This window comes from Limulus polyphemus, unplaced genomic scaffold, assembly GCF_000517525.1.
Source record: "Limulus polyphemus unplaced genomic scaffold, Limulus_polyphemus-2.1.2 Scaffold2041, whole genome shotgun sequence".
Taxonomy (NCBI): Eukaryota; Metazoa; Arthropoda; class Merostomata; order Xiphosura; family Limulidae; genus Limulus; species Limulus polyphemus.
In genome coordinates this window covers 204,215-213,966 of record NW_013667651.1, presented here as the reverse complement: position 1 = coordinate 213,966, position 9,752 = coordinate 204,215, and the positions used below count along the sequence as shown (strand labels likewise).

Below are 9,752 nucleotides of genomic sequence, written 5' to 3'. Positions count from 1 at the left end.
CGAATCTGAATCACTTGAAAAAAACACGGGGGTGCTTAACTTTTTTCCAGGTGTATATATATATGTTTTTTTTCAGTTACCAGGTAAGTTCTATATAATTACATTAAAGTTAGACAGTTTGAGTAAAGTCCCAGCACTATGGAACTATTCTCATGCAGATGCTGTTTATTGCAGATATTTATGTTTTTTTTTTAATTGGACATCAATGTATCTAAATATCACTGACTAAGTTATTCAGTTACATTTTAATTTCTAAGACCTAGGATTTAGTATTATTTTAAACATGCCTTTTTCCCATTAACTGTTTGTAGAGTCTGTAAGACTTGATGAAAGGGCACTTTCTCAAACTCATATAAGACTTACATTGAAGAGGAGGAAGATAAAGTTGAGGTGAGAACCAAGAACTTTTACCACCTGTGATGAGAAATATTTTTATATTCTTGATCAATCTTTGAGACCGATAGGTAGCTCGGTAAAACCTCAGCTGCCGAAGTGCAGCTTGTACTGTTTAACTCCCATGTTTAGAAGCATATGGCACTAAAGGTAAGTCATGGTGGCTTCAACTGGTCTGGCATGCTTAGAAGCATATGGCACTAAAGGTAAGTCATGGTGGCTTCAACTGGTCTGGCATGTTTAGAAGCATATGGCACTAAAGGTAAGTCATGGTGGCTACAACTGGTCTGTATGACCCAAGACTCACTCGATTAGTTCCTATGTGACTCTTATGCATTTGTAAGCTAGCTCAAGCATTACAGAAGCTGCTTTGAGCCAGCAATGACTTGCGAGATGTATGTTTGTGGAAGAAGTATGCTACATAGGTCCACAATGCTGCCAGTAAAATATCCAGGCTTGAAACTATCATGATAATTTTCCAGTGTTTACCAGGTTTCTATGATTTTTGGCAACTTTTCTTCAGTGCCATGATTTTTTCAAATATATATTATAGTTTTATCGTAGTAGTAGTTCCCAACATTATCTTAAGCAAAATACGGATCATTCAGTGGTGTAGCAAGGCCTAAATATATGTGTAGGGCTAGTAGCATATATTATGTAAGTTTAATGCTCACTCTTTATCATTTTCTGTTTGCAAAAATGTGTGTGGGCCTGGCCCTGTATGGATGTTACACTTCTGCCATTACCCGAGTAATTGTGCAATAGTTTAATGATATTAGCTCCAAAAACAGGATGATAGCTAGTTCCATGACATAACAATACTATTGATATTAGTTGAAAGTATGTGAACCATATCGTGTTAGCAACAGACTTGATTGTCATTGATTTCAATATATGACCAATATGCAGATCAGTGAACTGCTGGTGACCAAAGCAGTGACAAACAGCCATTTGGGTTTCAACAGCTGAAGTGTGTTTATCCATCTGATATTAACACTGGAAGTTATCACGATGTCTTAAAACTTAGAATTTTTAAATTAATCATATTTATTCAAGTGCTTGTATATTATTTTGTATAGAAAATGAGTCGTACATATATATATATGTATTTATTTAGGTCTATGTCAAAAGTCTACCATATGTAAATTGAATGTTCATCTTATTGCTCACAAAGTTGGATAATACTAGAAATACTGTATATACGTTGGTAGTCTAATGTGCACATGTATAAGCTAACATGTGTATAGTTGCTTATATATATATATATGTGTGTGTGTGTGTGTCCTATCTATATGTTATGAAAAAGCTTTACTGCTTGTACAGAATAATTGATTTTAAATAAATTATTTATAATTATGAATACTATTAAAGCATAATTGCTGAAGTAAGACAAAGTTGACTTCAAACTGAAACCCCACCACAGCTCCACTCCTAATTCCTGATGAGGTCTTAGATATTTACCAGACCCCTAGCCTAGCTTTCAGGATTTTCAGAGCTTATTCTTATGGCTGATTGTCACAATAGTTGATAAGAACTTTTTTCTGTGGATGCAGGAATGTGAACATGCATTTCAATCCTTAAAAGCATGCTTTGATCAAACTGCCAGTGTTATCCTTGTTAAGACTGTACATTCATATTGTATGCTTATGCTCAGTGATAGTGGAATTGGAGCACTTTTATCACAGGTATAGGATGGTATGGAACATGTAACTATATACACCAACTACCTCTGAATGTCAATGCTGTTTGATAAAAGAAAACTTGTTTATAGTTAAAGTATTTGTCAAACATTACTGCCATTAGTTGTATGGCAGGAAGTTAACATTTGAGTTGACAATACACCTATTAATTAGTTGATGAACTAATCTGAAAGCGATGACTGTGTTTTGGATAATGAAGCTGCTAGAGTAAGATCTTCACTGTACAACACCATCCAACTGAGTAACATGGAAATACTGATGGATTATTTCATCCAATAGTGACAGTGTTTCTTGATTGTTTGGAAACTGAACACATTGATGATTCTGTTTGTCAATGGACACCACAAATGACCAGTCAGGTACTTGGGGAGGAGCATATGAAGGATCCATTCATAGTTGAGGCATTACTTGTCATGCAGTATGACAATCAAAAACTAAAGATGTAGTTAGAATTAATTAAATAAGACAATTTTTATTCATAAACAGTTTAAAACTTGTTAAGAGTACATGTGTGGATGTGACTAACACTTCAAAATTTGTATAGCATTTAAGAAAAGTTTTTAAACTGTGCACAAATAATTGTTTTGATTTTAATTAATTTTAACAATAATATATATGAAATTATCAGCAAATACAAATGTCGTTCTGATGCATGTAAAATCTGACAGATGAAAAGTTAGTTATGAGTGAAGGTTTACATGCTGCGCTATCATTGTGAACTACTGAGGAATGGTAACCAACCTTTGATACAGCTATTGGTTCCCAAAGCTAGATGGCAGGATATGCTTTGTAATGCAAAGATTATAAGGTACTGTGGTGTGAAACACCACTACAAAAATGCAGAAGTGGTTTACCTAGCCACATATGAGTAAAGACATTGAACAATGGTAAGCACACTCTACCACATGTGCTGTCCAGATGAAAAATAGGCCACATCAGGGGAAAGCACAGGCACAGAGTTGTAGACTCCCCTGTGGAGAATCACCTTAAATCTATAAATATAACCATTGTTCTGCACAAATATGAGAGCATTAATCAATATGTATTAGTCCTTATCAATTCCTTCATCAGGTGGCCCAAAGCTTATCCATCAGTCAACGTAGTCCAACGTAGTTAACGTAGTCCATCACAGACATACTAGTTGAACGATTGATAATAACATATTATCTGTAAAGACTGTTACAGATTAAGGGCTTTTTGCAGTGTCCTCGAGTTTTGGGTGAAAATGTAAACTTCACTTTATTATTCTTAATATAATGCTTTGATTGATTGAGTAGTGCACACTATAAAGTATATGTTTGTAAAATATGACCAAATTGATTGGGATAAGTACCTACTATACACATGGTGGTGTACTATGAAACTGAACAAAGTTGAAGATTGTTTTCTAAATCTCTTAATGTTCAGAAGAGAAGTAGTGGATCTGAAGTTTACTATCCACTCGGTACAAATGTATTAAAACAGTCGGACAATAATGGAAGGACATTTTGGACCTGGCAGACATGTTTCGCTTCAGTATGTGCCTGCAGTACCTCTACAGATTGGTTCTTGATGGAGTGGTCCATTTATTATGTGTTGACAGCTCAACAAGGTTAAATATGATTTTGATGATGCACTTAAATGCACAGACTTAAACTCTACATCGCTAATGAACTTCTCAGGATCTGATTATTACATGAATAAAATGAGGAAAATAAGTTTGACTCCAATGTGCCATATGATCTTGGATCAACTGATGAAGAGAAAGATAAGGACAGTAATATCTGACAGTTCTCAAACTGTCAGATGAGGAAACACTGGTAAAAGATCAGTGTTTGCAGCTAAAATGATCGACCAATATGCTACCACTAATCATTAGGATTGACTGTCTGATAAGCAGTTATTATTGTCATTTTCTTGAAAAATCATTTGTCGTTTCTTCCTTCATGAGTTGTGGAGTGGAGTTTCACAGTAAATCTTGATACTTTCTCATCAACATCTACTTTGAATGTGTTGAACATTAGTTATTCGGTTCAGTGTCTTATACAGCCCAACTACTCTTCTTGCTATCCAGAACTTCCATTTCAACAGCTCTTTCAGTTTCTCTAGGAATAGTACATATTGTTCTTAGAATGGTTTCTGGTTTCCAAATGGAACGTACTTCAGGAAAGTCACTACTCTCGTGTATTTTATTAAGAAACTTAGTTAGTTATACTTCTATGGCTTGACTTTTCTTTGAAGTCATTTTCAGACTCTCTGTTATGTTTAATCTTTTTACAGAAACCGTTTTTCATCATTTGGAGGTGGTTTTGGAAAAGCTGTTCCATTTAAGATGATAGTATTCATTAGCCAACGGTCTTTTGATCTCATAAAGAATTTCGCAGGTTCCAAGATGTCCTCTTGTAGATTATTACCACATTTCCACTAAACAGGATCTAGCTTTCTTTCGATCATCAGCACAATTCTGGTTTCTTTTATCATCTACATTTGTAACTCATCCTGCTACATTCAACTTGATAATACACCTTTTTAAACATCAATATTCCACTACCATCGTTCTTCATGCTTGGTTTATATAATTAGAAGAACGAGACTTTTCACAATTTCAATCAGTTTAATCACCCTCTACTACTGAACATTTACCTTAATAGTGTAATAATCCAAACGGAGTGTCTTTTCAGAGTAGTGCTATAGCCAAAGGTTTTGTTTTCTTTGTTTCTGCTTCATTAAGTCATTGAGTGCTTTCATGTCTCCAAGCACTGATCAAATATTTTGTTTGAACCTCTTATGTAGGACACCCTTCTTCTACTCCATCTTTTTTCCTGATTGGAACGGTCTTCAAACCTTGTTTTGATTGCCATTCGAATTCTCGATCCTCCTCTGTTGCATTGTTGTTACTTTCTTGTGGTATTCATACTCCACATTATCTCCTGGAATTTTCTTCCGGCTTATTCTGTAGATACTTGGTTTATACTCGGAAATAGAGAAAGATAATTACACTTCTTGCTATCGTTTCTTTTCCCCTCTTATTCTTACTAGTTCTAACATATTTGCAGATCCTCTTTCTCTGTTTTGATATTTTCAGGGTTCCTTCTAAGAGTATTTGGTAGGTCTGCTGTATAACAAAAGGATAAATCAAGTGATATTGAATTCAACTGAACTGAGTTTTAGCAAATAAATTGAAAACGATGTGCAACACAACAAAAACAATCTTTCTTGATCAAAGACAACTAACACAGTGTGTGTACTTGTGAGAATAAATAAACTGAAAACGATATGTAACACAATAAAAACAACCTTTCTTATCAAATACAACTAACACAGTGTGTGTGTACATGAGAGAATATATATACTGGAAGCGATGTGTAACAGTTACACAATAAAAACAACCTTTCTTGATCAAATACAACTAACACAGTGTGTGTGTACTTGAGAGAATAAATAAACTGAAAACGATGTTTAAATGTGGGATTTACCAATAACGACGTGACACGTACTTCTCATTCAAGCCTCGAGATATCATCCGTCCTACCATTGGAGAACACTGGGTGCCAATATTCTTACACAACATGCAACCTTATAGCATTCATTCATGGGCTAAACTGGTGTGACCTTAAATGAGTACTGTAGATCAAAGGCAGCTGGAACAAAATCAACTGAATGACTCTTTTTGACCACGTGATTTGCGAAAACTGCACAGACAAGAAATCTGACACATTCTATAATAGAATACATACAACACTATGAAGCTTGTATGGTGCTATACTGCTAGAATTCGTTACTTTGATAGGTCCCTCGGATGTTTTAATGTCTTAAGAATAATCTGTTACCAGATTCTCCCCATGTGCAACTCTTTCTGCCACTCAGTTTGAAAACATTTCATTATTCAACCCCAGAAGAGATTGTAAAATCTTACTTCTTAGCAGCAAGACGATTTTACTTGCTTACAAAGGAGAGAGATGTGGCATGTTGTCTTCACCAAAGGAGAAACAAATAATGAACAGCACAAAGTACACAATAGTTTAAGTTCATCATGTGTCTTCCCATAATTATACACAATAGTTTAAATTCATCACGTGTCTTCCGTAATTATACACATTAGTTTAAGTTCATCATGTGTCTTCCTGTAATGTTAGATTTGCCCATTTTTCAGTAATTATGTGGGAGTAAAAAATGCTACAAAAAGCATAATTTTAGGCTCGTATTTCGGCCAATGTATATGAGATTTGGTACAAAGTTACTTTTCTACAGGGCCCATACATGTACATACAAAAATGTGGAATATACACATTTTTGGTTATTTTAGGGTGGTCAAAAGTTTAAATAAACCCATAATTTTAGTGGTTTTGGTCAATTACATAGCCTTGTTTCAACCAACTTACATGCAATTTGGTACAAAGACAGTCTTTGCAGGTCTCAAACAGAGATATAAACAATTTTGGAATTTTTGTCATTTGCACATTTGTTCAGCAAGGAGAGCACAATTTGGAGATTTTGTGAATTATTGATGTTTATGTCAAACAACTTACATGCGTGTGTCAACCAATTATTCATGTGTATGTCAATCAATTTACATAGGATTTAGTACTAAGATACCTTCTTGCAGGTCCCAAGCAGTGATATAGACAGTTTTGGATCTTTCTGGTGTCAAAACTGGCCATGTTGCTAAAGTGGCAGAGACATGTTGCATTCGCCCATGAATGTTGGCCTTTTTAATTATCTTGTTTAAAACCTGAACACACTTCGTTAATCCAGTTAAATATTTTGATACTGGGAAAGAAAACGGATAAAAAGAGCGATTTTTACCACTCTTTGATTGTTGGTTTGTTTCGTTAACTTTTCGCGAAAATCCTAAAAAATCAAACTCTCCTATCTTAGATGAGTTTACAAACTCTCATATCTTAGATGAGTTTACAAAGTCTCCTGTCTTAGATGAGTTTACAATATATCCTACCTCAGATGAGTTTACAGTCTCTTATCTCAGATGAGTTTACAGTCTCTTATCTCAGATGAGTTTACAAAGTCCCCTACCTTAGATGAATTTACAGAGTCCCCTGTCTTAGATGAGTTTACAAAGTCTCCTACCTTAGATGACTTTAAAGAGTCTCCTACCTTAGATGAGTTTACAGTCTCTTGTCTCAGATGAGTTTACAGAGTCTCCTACCTTAGATGCATTTACAGAGTCTCTTGTCTTAGATGCATTTACAGAGTCTCCTCTCTTAGATGAGTTTACAAAGTCCTCTGTCTTAGATGACTTTACAGAGTCTTCTGTCTTAGATGACTTTACAGTCTCTTGCCTCAGATGAGTTTACAAAGTCTCCTACCTTAGATGCGTTTACAGAGTCTCCTGTCTTAGATAAGTTTACAAAGTCTCCTACCTTAGATGAGTTTACAAAGTCTCCTACCTTAAATGAGTTTACAGTCTCTTGTCTCAGATGAGTTTACAAGGTCTCCTGCCTTAGATGAGTTTACAAACTCTCCTACCTTAGATGAGTTTACAAAGTCTCCTACCTTAGATGAGTTTACGCTACCTTTACTTCAATTATATATCAAGTGCTTCATCTACTGAACATATTTTGATAAGATAATACGTAGTACAAATTCGGTGTTGTTGTGGGCTATATTTTAATATTTTGTTCACTAGAGGGAGTTTTTACACAATGTAGTAATAATGTTACGACAGCGAAAGTCACATGACGCTGGGAGCATGCGTGGTTAATTTCTCGAATAATCGGGGAGCTCCGCGAATGTTGGAGTTGCTTCTTTGTTAGTATATAAGCCTGGCATAGAAAAGCCAGGGAGCTAAGCGAACAGTAGTTACGGTGATTTCTGTTTAATTTATGATTCTGTTAGTTTCGAGCTAGTAAGCCGTAAAGTGTGTGTTTTGCACTCGTAAAGAGCGAAGTTATCGAGGTTGTGTATCGCTGTGATTTATAGCGTGTATTATAAAAGTTGTTAAGTTTAAAGTGATGAGAAACGTACTGACTGTGGAATTACTGTGTACTAAAAGTTTGTATCGAGAAAGAATAAACTGGTTTAATCAAGAAAGGACTTGTATCGCTGAAGTTCCTCGGAAATAATTTCTACCGGAAATTAACAAACAAGCAGAAACGTAACAAATTGGTGTCAGAGAGTGGGACAGAAAAGAAAAAAAAAAGAAGATGGAAAAGAGAAGTGGCAAATCAAGTTACAGCTTAGCAGATTTGATGGCAGCAATACAAAAACAGCAAAAGAAACAAGAAGAATGATAAAATAAACAAGAAAAGAGACTACAGCAGTGGTTGGAGGAGAAAGAAAATAAACAAGAAGAGAGACAACAGCAGTGGCAAGAAAACCTGCAACAGTGGCAAGAAAACCTGCAACAGTGGCAGCTCGAACAGCAAAAGAGAGATTACAGCAGTTGTTGGAGGAAAAAGAAAAGAAACAAAAAGAATGAGAAAATAAACAAGAAGAGAGACTACAGCAGTGGTTGGAGGAGAAAGAAAAGAAACAAGAAGAGAGATTACAGCAGTGGTTGGAGGAGAAAGAAAAGGAACAAGAAGAGATACTACAGCTGTGGCAAAAAAACCAGTAAGAGTGGCAACTGGAACAAGAAAGGAAACAAGAAGAACGAGAAAAGAAACAGGAAGGAAGTCTCCAACAGTTGCGGGAAAGTCAGCAGCAACTACAGGAAAGTCAGCAACAGTGGCAAGAAGTACAAATGGAAAAGATTAGTAAATTTCAAAGTGAATTAAATTTACTGTCTTTTACACAGGGAAGATATCTTAGCCATGGACCTGATCAGCCGCAGACAACAGGAAGCTCTTCCAGACCCTGCAGCTAAACCCTAATGCAGACATGAGTGTCAGCAATAGGGGTGATCTAGTACGAAGGAAGCCACAGGAATTCGATGGGAAGGCACCATGGGAAGCATAGAGAGCACAATTTGAGCTCCTGTCAGAAATGAATGAATGGACAGAGGAGCAGAAAGCAATGTACCTGGCAACGAGCCTGAAAAGACAACCACTGGAAATACTTGGACAGTTGTCAGCATACGACAGGCACAACTATAGAGCACTGGTAGCTGCTCTAGAAATCAGGTATGGAACTCAAAATCAGTCCGAAGTCTACAGGGCTAGGTTTAGGACTAGAGTCTGTGCTGAAGGGGAGAGCCTGCGAGAGCTGGCACAGGATTTGGAAAGTATGGCACACAAGGCCTACCCAACCGCACCACCCGATGTTCTCAAGCTGTTGCTGAGGGATCAGTTTGTAGATGCCTTGGACAGTCCACAACTGAAGATACAAGTAAAGGAAGACACCCCTCTACTATGCAGGATACAATGGCCAGAGCTCTTGAATTTGAATCCTACGTTAAGTCCAGCACAGAGGTACCAAGGTTGGTACAGTCATCAGGATTCAAGGCCAGAAAAGGGCAGCTTTCAGAGAAGTTTGAGGGACTTTGCTGGCACTATAACAAACCTGGGCACAAGAGAGCTCAATGCTGGCAACTTCATCACAGGAAAGATGTCACGGCAGGAAAGGCAGCTACCCAGAAAGGTTGTTGGAACTGTGGAGAGCAAAAACACATGAGGAGCCAGTGTAAGAAGAATATTACCAATAAGTCAGCTTCAGGAAACCAGTAGTGGTTGGTGCTGAGAGACACCCACCAATCTCCATTGTGAAAGTCCCTATAGCTAAGTG

At 36.6% G+C, this 9,752-nt stretch overlaps 1 long non-coding RNA gene across 1 annotated transcript in view; it reads left to right on the top strand.

Annotated features, from left to right (window-relative positions):
* The first annotated feature begins 6,558 nt into the window (after nucleotides 1-6,558).
* The window catches only part of LOC111087349, a 16,036-nt gene continuing 12,842 nt past the window's right edge, over nucleotides 6,559-9,752 (top strand). Inside the window, exon 1 of the long non-coding RNA XR_002612050.1 lies at nucleotides 6,559-6,568. This is a non-coding gene — a long non-coding RNA (uncharacterized LOC111087349). The remainder of the gene's footprint in view (nucleotides 6,569-9,752) is intronic.